We start from the raw sequence: 21,604 nt of genomic DNA, 5'->3' as shown, positions 1-21,604 counted from the left end.
CATGACTTCATCCTCAGAAGGCAAAAAGTCCCATAAATCACACCTACTGAGTGTGCCCATTAGCGCTCCAGTCTGACAACTTTATGCCTAATACTCTCCAAACAAGGACCACACATAACTGAGACTTTAAAATTGCCTGTGACTCACAGTGGCTTTTATAACATGCACTCAGCTCAAAATGACTTAACTTACATGGTTTTTAATCATATTTAGGCATAGAATACCTTTCTCTAATTCCAGACAGCATGTATTAAAAAGACAAAAAAGCAAGGTACATTCAGCAGAGCTTTTTCCCTTGCAGTTCCCACAGAGAAAAATGTCAGTATAATGGAAAAGCAATTGTTTCATTTTGTAAAGGAAGTGGATCCTTGCTAGTGTGTTTTCCTAAAATTGGAAAAATGGTATTCTGTGTGTTACCATGGAGTGGGATAAAGGGCTAGGAAGTGATTTGTTTGGGGGTCAAATGTATATCTGCATAAATCCAAGGGAGCTGCTAAAGCTGCACTCTTTTCTTGGGAGTCTTAGTATTACAAAGACAAGTTCTGCCTCCAAAAATATTTACACTATCAGGCCCTTGAGCACTGCACTGTAATGATCCCATTTGTGTCAAATATGAACATATACATAATCACACTGACAAGATACGGTGGAGAGCTAGCACCAGCGAGGAGTGAACTCCAGCTCAAGAGCTGATTGATGATCTTCACAGAGTCAGATAAACAGCTGGTATTAAGTGATGTATATTCAAAAATATCCTAGACTTTCTGCCCCATGGAGACTGGAGACTTAGATGCAGAGGCTGCCACTGCAGGCTTCTGCACGAACAATGGACACAGAAGAAGCTTGGCACTGGATCCAAATATTTTCATGTGCTTTAGACCAGGGGTCCTATTGCTTCTCTCCAACAGTGTGACACGCATCACTACATTTTCTGAGAATCAGTTACTTCTTCACACAATAGCTTTTTTTCCCTGACTTCCCTACGGCTACAAATGCAATGGAGGGAGTAAATCTTACACACTGTCTAATAGACTTTCCTGTATTTAGAAGACAAAATCAAGGGGGTTTATATAATCAGGCTGACAGGCAAACTAACTGAAATTACAATGGTACATTAGAGTACATTCCTTAAGTATTGAAACTGCAGTGAAAAAAGTCCCCTCCACTAAAATAAGGGGGGCTAACTAAAATTCACAAAAGCTGAGAAGCACGGTAAGGAAAGCCTGTCCTTATTTCACCCCTGAGGAAAAGACAAGAACCAGTATATAGAGCAATGTAGAGACAACACTGGCTACTTTTTGGTGGGCCCTGTATGAACAGCAGGAATGTTAAGCCTCACAAACCAAACATGAGGTTTGTGAGCATATAATCTATCCTGCTCCCAGACAGGTTAGTCTCTACCTTACATGCTTCCAGGCATCACTTCTTTCTGCCCAGGACCTTCAGCAGCACAAGCCTCAGTCCTGGTTCTGCTTTTCAATATTACAATTAATATCACTCTGCTTACACTTGCCCTCACACACAGAGGTTTAATTACATCAACTATCCCAAAACAACAGAAAAAAATAAAGTGAGCAGAACAGCTCTGGATGCCTGGTTTCCTAAGGATTCATAGAATCACAAGATGGCTTTGAGTTGGATGAGACCTTTAAGATCATCTATTTCCAGCCCCTCTGCTAAAGGCAGGGACATCTCCCTCTAGACCAGGTTGTTCCAAGTCCCATCCAGCCTGGCCTTGAATGCTTCTAGGGAGGGGCATTCACAACCTCACTAGGCAACTTGTTCCAGTGTATCAGCACCCTTACAGGAAAGGATTTTTTCCTAATATCTAGTTTAAATCTACCCTCTTAAAGCCATTTCCCCTCATGCTGTCGCTACCTGCTCTTCTAAAAATTTCCTTCCCAGCTTTCCTGTAGGCCTGGATATGATAAGAAGTTGGAGAAGATCTGCCTAGTATAAATGAAGATCAGGTTCAAGACCACCTACAGAACCTGAAGGATCACAAGTCCATGAACTCAACAAGATCCATCCATGTGTTCTGAGAAACTTTGCAGTTTCTCAGGTACTGGAAATGCTATAAGGTCTCCTTGGAGCCTTCTCCTCTCCAGGCTGAAGAGCCCCAACTCTCTTAGCCTGCCCTCACAGAGGAGGTGCTCTATCCCTCTGGTCATTTTCATGGCCCTCCTCTGGATCTGCTCCAACAATTCCACATCCTTCCTGTGCTGGGGGCTCCAGAACTGGATGCAATACTCCGGGTGGGGTCTCATAAAAGCAGAGTAGAGGAGCAGAATCACCTCCCTTGACCTGCTGGTCACAATTTTCTTGATGCAACCCAGTATACGATTGGCCTTCTGGGCTGTAAGTGTACAGTGTATTGCTGGTTCACCTTGAACCTTTCATCAACCAATATCTCAAATCCCTCTCCTCATGGCTGTTCTGAAGCTATGCTCTACCCAACCTGTATTTGTACTTGGGATTGCCCCCACCCAGGTGCAGGAACTTGCACTTGGCCTTGTTAAACTTCAGGAGGTTGACACAACCTCTCGAGCCCATCCAGGTCCCTCTGAGAGCATCCCTTCCCTCTAGCTTGTCAACTGCACCACTCAGCTTGGTGTCCATGTGCAAACTTGCTGAGGAAGCACTTGATCCCACTGGCCATGTTGCCTACAAAAATCTTAAATAACACCAGCCCCAACACTAATCCTTGAGGAACACCACTTGTCATTGGTCTTCCCCAGTTGACTACAACTCTCTGAGTGTGACCATCCAGCCAATTCCTTATCCATCAAATAGCCCATCCATCAAATCCATTTATTTTCAATTTGGTGACCAGGATGTGATGTGGGACAGTGCTTTGTATAAGTCAAGTTGATGATGTCAATTGCTGTTCCTTTTTCCACTGACACAGTAACTTCATTATAAAAGGCTACCAACTTTGTCAGGAGTGACTTGGTGGAGCCATGTTGGTTACCACCAATCACCTCATCTTTATTTTCCATGTGCCTTAGTAGGGCCTTCAGGAGGATCTGCTCCATGATCTTGCCAGAAACAGAAGTGAGACCGACTGTTCTGTAGTTCCCTGGATCTTCTTTTTTTCCCTTTTTGAAAATGAGGGTTATGTTTCCCTTTTTCCTCTCAGTGGGAACTTCACCAGACTGCCATGGCCTTTCAAATATGATGAATAGCTCCTTTGCAAATTTACCCACCAGTTCTCTCAGAACCCATGGATGGATCTTGTTGAGTCCCACGGACTTGTGCTCCTTCAGGTTCTGTATGTGGTCTTGGACCTGATCTTCATTTATATTATGCAGATCTTCTTCTCCAAGTTCTTATCATATCTATCTGCAACTTGGGTGGTGCAGATAGAGCCATCGCCAATGAAGACTGATGCAAGGAAGTAATTGAACACCTCAGCCTCCTCCATATCCTTCATCACAAGGTCTCCATTTTCCTTCCAGAGAGGGCCCACATCCTCCCTGACCTTCTTTTTATCACTAATATACTTGTAGAATGTTTTCTTGTTCCCCCTTTATGTCCCTGACTAGATTTAATTCTATCTGGGTTTTAGCTTTCCTTACATGATCCCTGGCTGCTCAGACAACTCGTTTGTAATCCTTCCAAGTAATTCATTATCGAATCCACTCTCTATAGACTTTCTTTTTGCACAGTGTACAGTTTTATAGTTCATTGTTTCAAATGATCTAGACTCAAACATACACTTTAAATCATCATGAAAAATCAACATGTCTAAGCTGATTTTGACATCTTATCTACTCTCTAGCTACTACTTTTTAAAGGACTCTTAGTTCTAAGGTCAGTCAGCTTCTAAGCCTCAAAAGCTGATTAGCACTACTGGAATGTATTTTTTTCTATACTGCTATCTTCTGGAGGGGAAGCAACTTGCTATAAAAATGGGAACAGCTACAAAATCTTGGAGATTTTGAAGATGGGAAATAAAAGTTTCTTTGTAAATAAAGAAACAAACTAAATTTGAAAAGCAATGCTTCACATTCTTTATGGGTTGGCATGAGCCTACAGGCTGATGGTTTGGGACACTACAGCTATGAGTGCACCGCATGAAAGACAAACCAAATTTCTGATACTGCAGCATAATGGCTAGGGCTATTCAAATATTCTGCTTTTTTTTTTTTTTTTTTTTTTTTCTCAAATGAGTACATGTAAAATACTTTTTCCATCAATGCAAGAGAGGGTATTGTTTAGCTGTTAAACACCAGAGATGGGCAACCTTAGGACACATGGAATAAATAGTGAAGAAAATGGTATAGACATATCCCAAGTATAATCTGAACTACAGTCAGTTCTGCTACATCAAAGATATAAGCTAATTTCCGGGTTTAGAAAAAGAGAAAGGATTTATTCAATTTAGATAGTAACAAGCAATGAAGAGAAGAGTATAAGATATCATGGATGTTCTGAAAAGGGAAAATAGTCACATTCAGGGAAGTTAAAATTGTATGTATATGAGTAACTGTTACTATTACTATTGATACAATAGTTAATGGTAATATTTTAAAGTAGAAAAGGTGGATAATCAGTGAATTTTTACACATAAAGAAAATTCAAAACCCAGAAGAAAACGTTAAATCATCCTATATGCTGCTGTTAGGCATCACCAAATCCCCTTAAACTAAGACCAGACACTTGAGCTGAAATATTTCTGTTCCCAGGAGATCAGACTGACTAAGACAAGTGGAGAACAGGTGAGTCTGAATAGCCACCATTTCCTGAGGCCCCTGCAACAACAAAGAATCGAGTGCTGAAATTGTATAAAATAGCGTCTGAAAAATTAAGACACATGATAGGAATGCGTTGGTGGATACCTTCTCTTTAATATTTGGCCTTCAAAAATGTTCAAGTAAAGTGAGCCGGAACAAGATATGTATTATAAATTTGTTCTTTACTGAAAACTCTAAGATTATTAGGATTTAGGGAGAGTTTTCAATATAAACATATTCTATAGAGATTTGATGCTGACAATTTTTTGATTGTTTTATCCAGAACTTCTGGAAAATGAGAATTCATAATTTAGGAAGAATTTGCTTAACCATGCTTCCAGCTCCACTTCCTACCACTGTTCTTTGAGTACGCTTTTGTATGGGAACTGCTGAGTCACAGCATGAACAACTGATCACATGAGGCAAGCACTGGGTCATCTCCAGGACCACAGGTGAAGGCAATTCAGCTGTGTGACCTGAAGGGGTGGTTCTCTCTGAACTCATTTAAGGGCTGACTGCCACTAGGGAAAGATCTTTTTCTGGTGATCCCTCTTTTTTGGAGTTTTCCACTGAAGAATTCTTGAATCTGATAGACTCTTGGATCCGGGTGAGCAATTCTTCTTTGAATATCTCTTTTCCATCATGATAATTTTTCCAACTATAACACCCGTAAAATACCATTTGAACTATGCTATTCTTCCAACTGTGCATTTGTTGACTGTACGGTTTTCCTCTTCCATTAGCCTCAACTTCTATTTTTAACAATGCCACTTGGAGCTGCACACTTTAGTAATCCTTGTATGCAAACTAGGGAAGAAAGAATAAGAAAAGATTGGAAAAAGTAGAGAGGATTGGGAAAGATTCCAACCCCCTACCACAAGCAGGGAAACAAACAAAGAAAAACTCAAATTTTAGTCCAAAGTAATAAAAAAGAAAAAGAGATCATAAAGAATTATTACCTTTTTTATCACTGGAGAGGTCTAAGTTTTTCTCAAGTTGCAGTGACTCTACAAATATCACTAGTGGAGTTCTAGGCAGAAAGCTTATCCACACAAAGTGCTCACTGTAGCTGCTCTTCCTTATTGCCCCAAGTCAATGAGAGGTGTTGCTGCTATTGTTGTTTTAATAGAACTTCATAGTACAGGTGTGCCATGACACTATTTAAGATGGCACTAATATGATTAACTTAAGTCAGGAAGAACTGCCTTTTCTAGAGAATTTTACATAGTTAATCTTTGTATTTTATGCTAAATTTCACTGTAAAATGTTTATCTTGCTCTTAGTCTTGAGGAGGCTTGCCTTTTCCTGATTCTTTTTTTCCCATCTTTCATAGCTCTGGAGAAATATTGTTACTGTTTAAAACTCAGGACACATTAAAAAGGGCTTAACTTTTACCACTGAAGAAAACTTTATTGATAAAACTCAATGCTTTAGAGAGAATTGACATTCTTTATGCAGTAATTTAGAGATAGTAATAACTTCTTATATATAACTTACAATGCCACTCCGTCTCCCGAGATTCTCAACACGAATGCCTGCAGGGCAAATAATTTTATACGAAGGGCATTCAATATCATAAAGGAAACATCTATGATCAACAGGAAGATTGTTATAAACTTGAAGTTATTTGAAGGCCATTAAGTTAGTCACAGAGCTGAGACCAACTAGGGCTATAAGGAGAGACTCAGAAAACATGGTGTACTTAGTTTGGAGATAAGAATCTGGGTTTGGTGATGGGGAGACCTAATACCTTCCAATATCTGCAAGCTGGATGCGTAGCTGTAACCAGAGGGTCAACTCAAAATCTTTTCACTCACAAATTAAGGAAAGGGAAAAAACTATTCTGAGGCTGGAAAAAAAATCACTTTTTTTTTTTTTCTTATGTGGTTGAGTCAATGCATCATCTATGGAAATTAAAGGATTTGCACATAGTAGCTTCCCATCTCTTTGTCTCAGACAGGTTTTGTATTGCCAAGGTGGGAAATTCAAATTCTGGAAAATTAGCAAAGCACCCCCCTCCATCATCCTCTATGCCTTCTTTCACTGTCACAACTGGTGACTGTTTACAAGTTATCACTCTTCAGAACCTGGTATGAGGCACGGCTGCCTTCTACAGGCAAGGAGCAAAATGCTATAAGTGTCAGAGTCATATCAATGCAATTTATTATCTGTAAAACTGATGAAGGTTACTATTTTACCAGTTATTTTAAGCCCCTTACTACGGTATTCTGGTATTTTCATATCCTTTATCTTTCTTCTTCTTAAACAAACAATCTCAGTACTTAAGATGAATTTACTATGAAGACTGCCTTGAGGAGAACTGAATTGTTAGTGATAGGGCATCATCAGGAATCTGCATGAGTTTCATATGCAATATTGTAAATTTGTGATGTTTATCCTAGTGCTAAGACAAAGCTCAAAATGAGTACTTAAAGCTGTGCCCATGTAGACATAGCAAGAGTAAATGCATCTCAGAAAGAAAAGGACAGTTATGACAAAGTGTGTTGCATTTGCCATCAACAACAACCTGAGGTGAACTGGATCTGATTTACTGAATTTTTGTATGCCTTTAATCCAAGAAGGCAGATAAGCCTAAAAATGACAGATAAATGCCAGTTTATGGAAGTCTTTGCCTCCAATCATGTGAGCATGACATTTCACTTTGAGAACATTGCTTTAACCAAAGCAAATATTATTCCATACAAGCCTCTCAAAGGTTAGATAATGGTGAGTTTTGATTTATTGCTGACCAATTTCAAAATGCAGTTTGGGGAATGTCAGTGCTTTATAATTACTATCAATCTTCAAACAACAAACAAGGTTAGGAACTATCTAGTGAGCAAATAAATCTGATACTGTGTGAGGAACTGGCATGCCACTCCCTGCTATTGCTGATATCAGAGGCTAATAATCATGAGCTAGACTCCTAAGTCTCAGTCTTGCCTGAGTCCAAGTCCACTTTCAGAAATTCTTCTAGTATTATGTTTGGGGATCAAAGATAGTCCTTTTTCTAATTAAATTTTCAGAGTTTATCAAGCTTGATGAAAATTAAGTGCATATTAATATATTCATATGCAAAAAATAGAGCAGGTATTGATGGAAAATAATACTCTTGCCTTATTCATCTGAAACAGGGACTACAAGTATCTGACCCTCACAAAGGACAGTGCACTGTCTTCAGAGACTGAAGCTCTTCATACTGATCAAAGATTGCATTAAATAAGCAAAACAAATTCCTTATTTTTTCATCTTTTATTCCTTATTTCCTGGTAAATTTTATGTAATTCTGGGATTTTTTTTGTAACACATTGTGATTTGAACACTCAGTTTATTAGCAAGTTTTATGTTGATAGTCATTGTCAATGCAAGTTCAAGTTTGAAAGAAATCTTGGTAAACACAACTTGTGTGTAAAACAACATATATAGTTGGTCTTATGAATAAGGAGATCAAATATTCCATTTCATTTAAAACAACATAACTGCTTTAAAGTATGTCTTTGTTTAGATAGCAACAATTGATGTACTTTGATCTCACACCTCACAGAATCATAGAGCCATAAAATAGTTTGGAAGGGACCTTAAGAATCATCTAGTTCCAACCCCACTGCCATGGACAGGCTTGCCGAGCATCAGGATCAAACTGCCCAGGGCCCCATCAAATCTGGCTTTGAATGAATCCAGGGATGGGACATCCACAACTTCGCTGGGTGACCTGTTTCAGTGCCTCATCCCCTCAATGAGTGATAAATTTCTGCCAAATATCTAACCTAAATCTCCCCTCTTATAATGTAAAACCATTCCCCATTTTCCTATCACTATCAGGCTGTGTAAAAAGTCAGTTTCTCTCTTGTTTAAAAACTCCCTTTAAGTACTGAAAGGTCTTGATGAAATCTCCCTGGAATAGTGTCCATTCCTAGCTAAACAACCCCAACTCCCTCAACCTCAGTTCAACTTGCCTGCTCTCAAAGAATCAGCTCAGGAGCCAGCCTAATCGCAGCACATGTCTGTGAAGGATTAGAAAGAACAGTGGTAACTGAAAAGAAAGCATTTGTAGTAAATGTCTGTCAGAAGTGGAAAAGATCCAAATGCTTAGCAGACTGGTGGTCTCTTCTACTCAGTCATATCAGTGAGACTAAGTTCCACATCTGCCCTCCATAGGTAACAGACTTCTTAATTTACATTTTGCTTTAAGAGGAGGAAAAAAAAATATCTTTTCCCTCCTCATGCAAAACCATGATTTATCTGTCATGTCAGTAGCATCATATTCATATACCACCATGCCTAGTGTTTTCCATTGACATTGACAAAAGTACCTAGAAAAAATGAAATGAAAATTTCAGGAATTTCTGATTACACTTAGCAAATTGTGAAAGAATAGTGATAACTGCTATCAGTTTAGAGTTATGTGCTGCCTGGTCCTTCTATTTTACAAAAGAGCTTAGCCATAGAGCATACCTACTTCATTACTTTATTGGCCTGGTCCTGGCCATGGTCTTAATATTTCTGAGGATGTTATTCATAAATGTTCGTTTAATCAAGCTCAGGCACAGAATTTTACTATACAGGCCAAACTAATTGCCAGGATACATGAAATGCCAAACTCTAGAAGGTAAAGCTAAAATCTGCGTGTCCTGGCTTGGGGAGCCACTATGTTTCAAACTTGAAATAAAATTGAGTTTTTATGTTCCTTAAACAGTTGTTTTTTCCAGCCCAACAACTAGAATTCTGTGCTTCTCAAAAAAATTTACACTGCAAATAAGTATGTGTCCTTGATTTTTTTAATTCTGCCCCCCCCCCCCCCCCCCAAAAAAAAAACCAACCCAAAACAACAACAACAAAAAACAACTAAAACCCCTCTCACTTTAAAGGATTATGCTTTTTATTATTAATGTTTTTTATTCTAAAAGAGGAAGGACTAAAGATCTATTCCAAAATTATCATTGTCTAGTGTGCATGGTTACCATACCAAAACACAGGACTGTTTTCTGGGTGAAATTACCTTGGGTGCCAAGACCCACATAGAATGTATGCCAAGGACAGTGAAAATTTCTGTTTTCCCAGCCATCACAAAGAGGAATGGTACTCAACTGGGCAACTGGAAGGGTCCCTGTTGATTATACCCTTGTACTGAAAAAAAAAGACGTGAATGACTTTATTCTTTTCTGATGAAGGGAGAAGAGGAGGCTGAGGGGAGATCTTATTGTTCCCTTCAAATATCTCAAAGGTGACTGCAGTGAGAGTGGGATTGGTCTTTTCTCATTGGTGACAGGATGAGGGGAAATGGCCTCAAGTTGCGCCGGGGAGGTTTAGGTAGGATATCAGGAAAAACTTCTTTACAGAAAAGGTTGTTGAGCACTGAAATAGGCTCCCCAGGGAGATGGTTGAGTCACCAACCCTGGATGTGTTAAAAACCATTTGGATGTGGTGCTCAGGGACGTGATTTAGTGGAGGGTTGTTAGAGTTAGGGTAGTATGGTTAGGTTCTAATTGGACTTGATGACGTTAAGGACTTTTCCAACCTGAGTGATTCTATCATTCTATGATTTTTCTTAAGAAGACAGGAAATGTTACTCTTTGGCCATGGAAGTAAACATACATATTTGAGCTTACTATACAAATTGCAATAAACTCAAATAATCAATTACCCTATTTCTGTATTTCAAGATTCCTGAGGATATTTTACAAAATCTTCATCTCTGTTCTAATTCAAAGCATTTGTGAGCACATTCAATAAGCTATTACTCGAGTACTATATGAAATGCATGTATCTTTAAATATCTAATTAACAGCAGTGCACACTAGAAACTGCACATTTGTATCAAAAGTTGAAACATCATTGATTTTGACAACACGGTTGAAGATTTTTGGAAGGCAGTTCAAAATACAAATTATAGTAAGAAGAAAGCATTTTCTACGAGGATTCTCCTAAGAAAGCTCTAATATTCAGTAAAAGCATACAATGAATGAACTGAAATGCACTTTTGGAGCTAAATGACTAGCTATATGAAAGATAACTGTTATTCACTTAGTTCTATAAATCTAAATAAATTTATTATTAAAAAATGGGTAAATACGAAAAATACTGGCTTGAGATTGTGGATAAGTGTTCAGACTGTCAATATTTGTCCAAATTATCAGGAACTTTTGGGCATGAAAAGCTGGGTGGGAACTGCATGAACTCAGCAAAGCAAAATGGAAATCTCATGAGGAAAAAGCCAGAAGGATTGCCACGTGTGGTTTTTTGGCAATTTCTCAACCTAGAAGCACACAATAAATGAAAAACAGCAATAACCAATTCCAGATAGTGTTGAGGATTAACTGAAGTCCCAAGAACAAGGCATTTTCTGGGACCCTACACATAGAGAGGGCTTGTGGAATGCCATGCCTCCACCCAGCTGCTCATGAAATTGTACAGGCAGAATGCTGAGTCATGTTGATGGACAGATTTTATTGATTCCAAGCAAGATACAAAAGGATTTGGAGTATGCTGTTAGAGGAAATGAAACCTGCATCTCCAACAGAATATTCCCCCCATATAAGGGCTGGGAGAGATGTACTGTCTCAGCTATTATTACTATATAATATTGATAAAATTATTGAAAGAATAACTCAGAAAAGCTGAATGAAAGGCTGCATGCTGTCTTCAAGAAACCATTGTGCAACACACAAATTTGGAAGATTCTTGCTCAAGAGTAGCTGTTTTTGCTTCCATTTGTAGCTCCTTGAACCAGGACACACTAAGTACACAAATTCAGATCTAAGCTCCAAAAGAGTTGCCAATGTTTAAAATGCCCCTACAGTCTTTGTTTTATGTTGAGTGGAAATGCAAACTCAGCAGAAGGAGTAATATTTTACTTTGCTGGAGCGGATTGTGCTTTGCCAGCAAGTGACTGCATAATATAAAACATCACATTGTAGCCGTCACATAAAATGGTACACTGATGTCATGGCTACAAAGAAAGTGACAAACTGCTGCTGTTGGAAAGATACAGGCTTCCAAAACCACCTCTCAGAGACACCTGAGCAGAGGAAGCAAGGAACTTGATTACAAAATGTCCTTTTTTTTTATTTTTTTATTTTTATTTTTTTTTTGACAAGTAGCGATGTACTGAAGTTATGTCAGCTTTGATGAAGACTTTCAAAGGTTATGTAATATAATTTTTATCCAAAATAAGTAAGTGAGCAAGAACAGTCTGTATTTAGGAGACAAGTCCAAATTCAGGATTTATTTTCAGGCAAAGACTTAATGCCAGCTTTTCAGAGTCAATCAAGATCCTCCAAATTAGAAGTGAGTAGGGAATCAACTGGACTAATCTGTGACCAGTGTGAAGTAATTCTCTCCAGCAGACTACAGAGTCCTCCTCTAGATATACTAGATATACTATACTATTTCTATATTTACTTAGGTGTCACCAAGTAATAAAATAAGATAAAAAGTATATAATAATATAAAATAAAGATTTTCAATGTCTTCCAATATGAATCTACATCAAATGCCAGAAGGACCACCAATTTTTCAGAATCATTATTTGTCCGACTCTGCTGCTTCTGACAAGGATAGAAAGACGTAAATGTCTAAGTCCTACCCTGCCAGAGTTCAGGGCTGAACTGGTGACAACACAGCTAAGGGTGGACCCCTTTTCCAGATGAAACGTGGGAGCAGCTCCCATAAATCCTTGCTGTCGAACAGCGAAGAGAGTAAATTCTTTTCCCATGAAAGACATTTTTAAGCTGAAATACCAATGCCTGGACCATGCCAAAACTATTGCTTCAGTTTAGAAATCTTTTATTTCAAGCTCATATTTAGACATCCAGTGATTCTGCATAACAGTCTGAGGTGATTTCGTGTCGGTCTTCTATTCTCCGTACTGATTTGGGAAAAACAATGACACTGATGTTTTGTCCATCAGTATAACTAATACGTTGATTTATTTTTTATAATGCGTTGTAACAGCTAGTGTTATTTCAAACAAAGTTTTATTTATCATTTTGGAATTCAAGTAAGTCAGATTGAAGAATCTGTACCACACAGGACATCTCTTGTCCTATAGGCATCTAGCACTGATGTGCCTATGGTAGTACGCACAAGCACAGATGTGGCTGTTTCCAAGGAAAATGTAATGGATCTTTCTACCCCCCCACCAAGGTATGATGTTCTGTTTCCCTTGAGGTAAGACAGGTACATTTCCTTCAAATAAATCTAATTGAAGGGAAAAGGGTATTTCACCCCTTGGAATAAGTCTACCCACACAAATTCCACTGTGATTCAATAAAGAGATTCACATAGAGTAAAAATAATAGGGGAAAATAATAGAAATAACAACACTTTTGTTTTTTACACTGTATTACAGCCAATCACAGAAAAAACACAATGTGTTATAAGAGAAGTACGAGTTACAGGGATTTAGTACTTCAGCCAGTAGCATATGTAGTTATTTATACATGAAGATGGATATAATAATTCCTTTGATAGGCTCAAAGTAAAATTATTTCAAATATTATAAACTTTCAATGGGAAAAGAATCAGGTAAACTGGATTTGGAGAGTAACAGCCAGAGATGAAAGGAGTTTACGAAGTGACAAACAAAAAGAAGATTACTTATGGAAAATGTAGGGAAGATGAATCCAAAGAAGAGACAAAGGGAACAAAAGTGTGGAAGATACAACTTAAAAATAAATTTAAGAAGGAAGCAGAATAAGGAGATGCAAAAAGTCAAATTAAAAAAAAACAAAAAACAAAAAACAAAAAAACCCAGAAAAAACACAAAGAAAATAGATCAGTGTTTTTATCATCCTAATGGTCAGAGCTAATTATCTTGATGTTAGGACTCCTCATCTTAATTTTACATGAGTCAGATGTTTGTCTTTTGTATTTTGTATTTGCCTGTATACAGCACTGTATACAGCACTGGCTTAGTGGCATTTCATGATTTGGAAGACACTTGAAAATCTCCAAATTCAGCTGAAGCTGAAGGTGAAGCCTTCTCTCTGCCAGAGTCACCCTGCAACATAGACAAACCTGATCAAAAAACAGTGAGGGATAAGTGTACTACATTAATTTGCTTGCTCAATCTCTCTAACCTAGGTGAGAAGGGGAAAGTAGGTGAGGAAATGCTCGGGACTAGGATAAATTATACTTTTTCTGTCATTCAAGTACACTATGATCTGAAATCAAAGGAGTATTTTTCATTTTCACCCTCTTCCCCAAATGGATAGGCATTTTAGTTTTAAGTGTTCTGTAAGCTGTTGATTTGTCAAAAAAATGAGCCTTTTCATACAAAGTTTAGGAAGAGAAGATTTCTCAGACTAATGGTAAAGTTTCTGGACAGGACTAACTTCATGCTATGGCACAGTATCTTTTTGTTTAGATGAATGATGTGGATAGATGGCAGGCTTATCCTCTGATGGGGAATTAACTTCTTATCCTCAAACAAGCAGACTGAGAAAGATCCTGCCCATTCAGGATTATGATGATCAAGACATCTGCCATGCAGAAGCTTTTAGAGTGTAATCAGTATTTCATCTGAAATCTACTTCCTGCTAGATTACTTTATCCCCTTGACATCTAAGTTTTTGTGCTCTCACATGTAAATAAAAAATAAAAATAAAAAAGTTGATTTTGTCCCTCTTAGGAATACTTAGGAAATCTCAAGCATATTTCCAGGACAGAAATACCACTTTCTACTTAGTACTTACATTTACTCCTTTCATTATTTTTTCTCACTTTGTTCTGAAACTGGAATATTTCCATTTCCATGGATATGACATGTATTGGTATGACCTTTCCAGACATGATGACCAAGGCTGATTTGCCCTTCTTCATTGTCAGTTGCTGCACCTGGGTGAGTTTTGTACTTCTGCTAAGTGCCAAGTCAAAGCTGAAAAACACTGTTATTTCTTCCTCAAGTAGAATAGAGTCAATTATTAGCTCTGCAGAGTAACAAGAAATCAACAAAATTTCTTACAATTATAAGTAGTAATAATTTCACCATTTGAGAAAGCTTTTAGAGCCATGACAGTCCAAATGCAAGATTTCTGGTGCGAATTCAACAGGTATTCACAGTTTGTTTAAATTAAAATCTCTAAAAGTTTTGACACCACTAGGTCTGGGGCATGAGAAAAGCTAAATTACTCGTGTTTTCAAAATATAGGAAGATCATATGAATTTCAGGTTGTCATGGAAGCAGATTGTTGTGCCAGTGGTACTGATGTGGTTGCAGATAATTAATCTAAATAACCCTGGTATATTGTTAAAATATTATGTTACCTATGAGGCTTAGAGTGCATAAGATTGACAATTTTGCTCACACTGGGCTGTGTTATTTGATAGCAAAACATATTTCGCTAGTAAACTGGACACAATAATTTGATTGTGTCACTTGATAGCATTTTAGCAGCTGTGCTCATCCCATCTTATAATCCTTCATCTGGACAAACTGAGCTCTATGTGCTGAGGCAAAATACTCGATTAGTATTTATTTAATATTTAATTTAATAGTTTAATTAATTATTTAGTTTAATAGTTTTATTTAATATTATTTATATATTTTCCCAATAAATATACAGTACTTACAACCTAATTTGTCTTCTTAACTAGGTTGGCAGAATGAGGAGGAAAACAAATTTTCCAAGTTCTGAATACTGACACGAAAAGCCTGACAATCAAAATCCTTCTTTCTACAATATGAAAAATATCTTTTTTATATTTAAATAATAGTGGGCTAATGACACGAACAAAAAAAGCCACCAAATTCCCAGCTTTGTCAAACAACTTGCTTAATGCAACTGTGCCTGAAGATCTCATTCTTTTCCTTTTTCTCCCTGTTGCATAATATTGCATTTCAAATGCTGACATGTCACTCATTCCAATTTTTGTTTTCTTTATGCAGAATTATAGCATAAATGCTACGTGAAATGAATAGATTTAAGATAAAAGAATTTAAGCTACTTCTTCCTTACTTCATTTTCTTCCTTCTCTTTAGAGTGGAGGATCCAGTAATAAAAATGCAAGCTTGGGATTCAGATCTCATTCCTGATACTTAAGACGTTAGACTAAAGAAAGAAGCACCTACTGATTTTAGTAGAGTATTTTAGCTTCTGAGTCTCAGTTTGTTTTTCACTGCTTTCTAAAGAGTTTTGAACAGCAAATATGACTGTGCTTTCTGATGCATTCTGTAGTTTGAACTGAGATTATCACACTCATCTCTCCATCCAAGGATACTTATGACTATTTGCTGTTTGTTTTTTTTACCACATAAGCAGATCAAAGCCCCGCCTGGTGAGTACCAAGATAACTTATTCCTTCTGATGGCCACGGTACAATTGTCAATTGTAACCTTCTAGCCTGCAAAATAACAAAATTGATCTATGTCTTAATGAGAGGAGGATTAGCCTTGTCTTCAAGAGTCTGCCAATCCTTTCATGCATTTTAACAAACTCCTGAAAGAGTTCTGATGGATTGTAAATAATACGGTCTCAGAAATGGACTTACTTAGGACTCTGTATTAGAATTTTCATTATTTACACACTACAGGTTTTATGGCTTTATGGTAAACTCTTGTTAAAAAGGCTTCAGGGTTTGAAATCAAATTAGAATATGGGAAATTAAGAGTATTAGAAAGATTTTACTACAAGCCTTTTCTATGACAGAAAGGTTCTATCTGCTACTCACTGTTCGGTTCTAAATTCTACAGTTGACAACTGGCTGCTTTTTAAGAGAAAATATTGATAAGAACAAAGCATATTTTTGACTGTACTCTGGAATAAATATTGAATGTCTTGCTTTTGTCTATGCTTGCACTGAAATAATCTTGTGTTGCTTGTAGAATTAGGCAAAATTGAGAAATAATGATGAAAAACCCTGAAATGCATCCAGGAAATAAACAGTGAAGCAATACTCACATTATTTTCATTTTTATCTTTCTTGGGAAAGTAGCACACAATATTGTAGTCTATCATTTCTGTGTATTTTATTTGAGGAAAGGACACTAAGTCTCTAGAATGTAGTGTTTTATAGCCATTTCTCGCATGCTTTTTCTACAGAAACATTTGGTGTCAGAGTATGAAGATCTGTCTTCAGAATCTGACCCTTATTTGGGCTTTCTACCTCCCTGTTCCCCAAACTCTCAAAGCTCTAATACATAATGCAGCTCTTCAAGGAATATTTTCAGTGATAATCTACCATTATAGATTGTTTACAGGAAGAGGAAAAAAATGTATGTTTTAAAATCTTAAGCCTAAATTTTGACATAAACGAAGCCTCATTTACAGAAGGAAAGTAGTTATTGTGACATAAATTATTGTATGACACCATAATAACATAAAATGGACATCGTTCTGAAATGAAATACACTGTATCCCAGAAATAGAATAATTATGTGAAAGAAAGACTTCTAAGCCAGAGTAGCTCAGAAAAAAAAAAACAAAAAACAAAAAAAAAAACCCACTTTTTTCTGCTGTTGTTATTCCAGCCAGTATCCTATGAAGATAAAAACTTCCGTAAGAAAGAACAATGTCTTTAGTATGCAGTATATCAAAGATCTTTATTTCAGACTTGGACTGATGCCTTGTTGTGTTACAACAGTGTGACTGTGAAGCCTGAGTCTGAATGGTCTAAAAGCTATAAAACAGATTGACAAAAATCTCTGAAGTGAAACCTCTCTGGGGTATGAACTTTGTAATTGTTTAATGTTGCACAGTAGTGGGGAACATAGGCATTCAGATCAGAATAAAAGAGTGGTAATCTAGATCTGAAATAAGTAATATTTATGCAGATAAAAGGATTTGTGTTGGGAGTGGTTATGCCCATTTTTGTTCTTTCACATGAACATCACTGTGAAAAAAACTTGCTGCTAGGAATGTTCTCAATAAATTTTAAGACACTGCAAGATAGTATTCATAAGCAGTAAACTCTTAATTCAGAGATGCCAAATGAATTCAGGATGAATTCAAATTTCTCATTTGGCGTAGAACTTCTCTAGGCTATGTAATGTCATGTGACATACGCACACAGATAAAACTGAACAACACAGATTGTGTTTTGTCAGGGAGGAACTATCTAACCATTTATGGTTGTGGCTTTATAGGCTAACAAAGCATCAAATGAATGGACGAACATTCAGAGTTTCTCATGGATGTACCATAAACATTAAGAGAGAATAAACTATGAGACATTGTTCACAAAAGAATAATAAAACAGTTAACAGAAATAATTTGTTTAAGAAGAAAAAAGTAGTTCTGTGCCGAGGGAAACAAAGAAAGCCCTGTTTCCTGCAGCCTTGTGTCACAGTTGAATTCTTTGCTGTTTCAGAAGGGAGGAGTTCACTTTTATCTACTGCTAGTCTCTGCCTATGCTCAGAATAAGATTTCTTAGTGAAATTGAAAGAGCACTGGCAAAGTAATGGGGGAAAAAAAATTCATGCTTTTGACGCTGGACTATAATGCAACCATGAATAGTGCAAAATGTAGGAGAGACCTTGTTTAGGTGACATTCTTTCTATGGAAGCTTACGGCCAATGTAGACGTTAGTTGCCTTGCATTTGCTTGATTCAGTATTCATTTGTGCTGACACACAGTAATACATGAACCCCCCACATATTAGTTAAATTTCTTTTTGAGAAGTACAAATCATTCTGAGGAGCTGAACCAAGGTGTAAAAAAATGTGCATTTTAGATAAATTTATGAAGCTGAACTCTGAGCTGGCATGACCTCAAGCCTGGGAATTAGATATTACTGCTTTGGGGAGTCAGAAAGTGTTCATTCTCTGTTGGGTATTTCTAAGCATGTTCCAGGCAATAGAGTCTGTCATAATTATTCATTAGGTTGGTTGCTTCTTGGGAGGGCAGTTAATCCCTCCATATTCTCTTTCTTCCTCTCACCATCCTGTAGAGCTCTCTTCAGCCAGCTGGAATGTTCTGCTTAGGTGTTACCAGAGGAAAAGTCGTGGTATTCGCATACTTTTCTGTAAAAGCACAGGTAAGAGCAAGCATGATTTAAAGGTTGCAGTGCTACAGTTCTTGAGTGGGAGAGATGTGATGGAGTTTTTTTTTTCGCCTGGAGGTGATTAGAATATTTTCTACCACCTACCAGAGTCATGCTGGCTATCCTTGCCAGACAGGTTCCATTTTCTTTAATATTTGTTTCCATGGTATTTATAAGGCCATCAGAGGCCTGCTAGCTAGCTAGAAAGAAAACTTAAATCACTGTGAATACTCTTAATTCTGGAAATAAATCAAAAGCAGATTTCAGAAAAGAAAAAAAATAATGGCCGGAGTAACTACTGCCAGGTTCCTGAAGTTGCCCAGGCCTCAATGTCTTTAGTATTTCAGTGTATATTTTAACCACTGGAGGCTCAGCTTTTCAGTTAAAGATCAAAACAACAGCTTCAAATATTTAGCCTGCTTGTAACCAAAATCTTTGCTCATCTCTGGTAGCAAATATTGTAAGGGTCTATATGAGACTTCAATCTCTGTTCCTTCAAAGGATTCACTGATGTCTTAAGTAGCATAACATACAAAGCATATTCCTCCTTTGTAGGGACTCAGGGATTCCAGGTTCATTATGAACTTTCCACTCTCCTTGCAAACTGGTCCACTATGCACATGAAATAAGTCAGTGTTGAATGAAAAGCAGTAGATAGTCTATAGTCTATATTTAATACTCATCATCAAGAGAAAATATTATCTATATAAATGATTACACATTGTCTATTTACTGTAGTTAATGAGGCAGGGAGATTAATGTGTGCCTTGTCACACTTTAAGAAAAACAAGCCTTTTTAGGACCCATATTAATGTGATTATACCATGGAAGATAATAAAATGTAAACAATAGAAGTCAGAGTATAGACCAGATAGACAAACTTTCTTTTAGTTCAGTTTTTCAAGAGCTTGCTAAAGTTTCTTAATTTTCTATAGAAAATACTGAACATATATATAGAAAACTACTGAAAAAAAAGAAATTTTGCTTTTGAAAACTGGATTCTAGAAAGCAGAATACTCTGATCATTACAGTATGCAATTCAGTGCAAATTTCCTTGTTTAGTTATAGCATTCTTTTATTTTCCATGTCATCTTTATTTACCAAATTTTTCAGAAAGATAGATAATTTGTCTAGAAAAAAAAAAAAATTGCGTACAAACTGAAACACGTACAGCATCCACAGTGTGACTTTAAGTGTAACAACTCAGCAAGGTCACGGATATACTTTACTTACATTTTAGACCAATTCCCTGCATTAAAAAAGTCTTCTATGATCTCAACAGATCTTAGATGCATCTTCTTAGCAAAAGTGATGGTTAAATTAAATTTTTACATCAATGTGAATAAGAAAAACAAGCATTAAATGGACGCTTATTTTCTATAGTAGTTTACATTTATATTCTGTCTAGTTATTTATATTTATATTTATATTTATATTTATATTTATATTTATATTTATATTTATATTTATATCTTGATGTTGCCTACAGAGTTTAGGTTCCAAATATTTCATCCTCATTGTTTAAAACCCACAAGTCTCATTTATATAGCAGGTGCAGAAAGGAATTTTAATGCACTGACTACTTTATCCTCTTTTACTTTCATTTCTGAAATATAAAATCAAATAATATAATTTTCATTTCCATCATAGCCTCTTGAATTTTATGGTTTAAATCACATATCTTTTAAAACTGCTTAATATTGTAACTTAAAGCTATATATTACTATTCAGTTGGTACAGTAGCTGAGTACATTCAATGCATTAAAATATTTGCTGATTATTTATAACTTAGTAGTCTAACCTAATGAGAAGCCTCAGGGAAACAGAGATGTTTTCTTTGGGGAAGAAAATAAGAATCAGTTCAAGGTTAAGTCTAGTGATGTTAGTTAGTTCTAGTGATGGTCCCAATATGTGTACATAAAATTTCTGATTGTCAACAGCATTATATATAGTTTGCACCGAAAATAAAGCCTCCTATTTACGTCCACAAAAACTGCAACAGATACAAAGAGCACAATGATGCTATTAGACAGAACAAATTTTTATCTATAAAACACTATTTTTCAACATAGTCACCACCATTAGCTACACATCTTCCCCAGAAATGAACAAGATCCTGCATAATACACTCATAAAAATCCATATCTGAGGAGGTGACCCACTGTTACTATTGACACTGGTAAAATCCAGCACCCATTGTCTCACTGTGCTCACATCCACTGTCTGGTCTCTATAAACTTCAAGTGTTAATGAATGTCAGTGGGTAAAATTTTTACTGCATGGAGCAATTTGATAACACACCTTTGTTTCATATACTTCCATGTCAGATGCCATTTTGTCAGATGGCCCCTCTGCTATCATCTCACATAGCAACAAAATGTAACAGAATACCGGCATGAAGATTCAACCTCCACTGTCATACCAACATCTGCCTCTGGGACATTGCGAAGCGATGGAAATCACTAACTGAGTCTATGAGATTCCAAGTAAATAACAGTGGTGCTCCAGCCTTTTTAGCATCCTGGTTAGTGGCAGAGCTCATAGACTCTTGTCATATCTAGTGAAATATTGTGAATTTTACAAGGAAGTGTATGAAATGTGCTTTTGTTTTGGAGTTTTCTCTTTGCAAATCACTCTTGTAAAAATCAGTAAACAACAAAGCAAACAGAAACATTTGTAATATTTGCATCTGTCTTGCGTCTACTACTGCTTTTCCCTCTTATAAGAATACTTTCCCCCTAATTTCTTCCATCTTTCCAAGAGAGCTGAATAGTTTTAAAATACAAGATAAAAAGGGGGTGGGAGGTGGGGGTGGAGGGGAAAGAAATAGCTGGACAACAAATCTACAAGGTCTGCTCCAAAAATAATGCCTTCTATTTCATTATGTT

The 21,604-nt window shown here is 36.8% G+C and overlaps 1 long non-coding RNA gene across 1 annotated transcript; it reads left to right on the top strand.

Moving 5' to 3' along the window:
• The first annotated feature begins 5,250 nt into the window (after nt 1-5,250).
• Nucleotides 5,251-21,322, top strand: LOC125688381 (uncharacterized). The gene is made up of 3 exons (XR_007374700.1): nt 5,251-5,343; nt 18,624-18,710; nt 21,044-21,322. It is a non-coding gene; the product is annotated as an uncharacterized LOC125688381 (long non-coding RNA).
• The last annotated feature ends 282 nt before the right edge of the window (nt 21,323-21,604 follow it).

The sequence above is a fragment of the Lagopus muta genome, chromosome 1 (genome assembly GCF_023343835.1).
Source record: "Lagopus muta isolate bLagMut1 chromosome 1, bLagMut1 primary, whole genome shotgun sequence".
Classification (NCBI taxonomy): domain Eukaryota; kingdom Metazoa; phylum Chordata; class Aves; order Galliformes; family Phasianidae; genus Lagopus; species Lagopus muta.
Note: the sequence above shows the minus strand (reverse complement) of the source record. Positions and strands in the feature narration are given on the sequence as shown.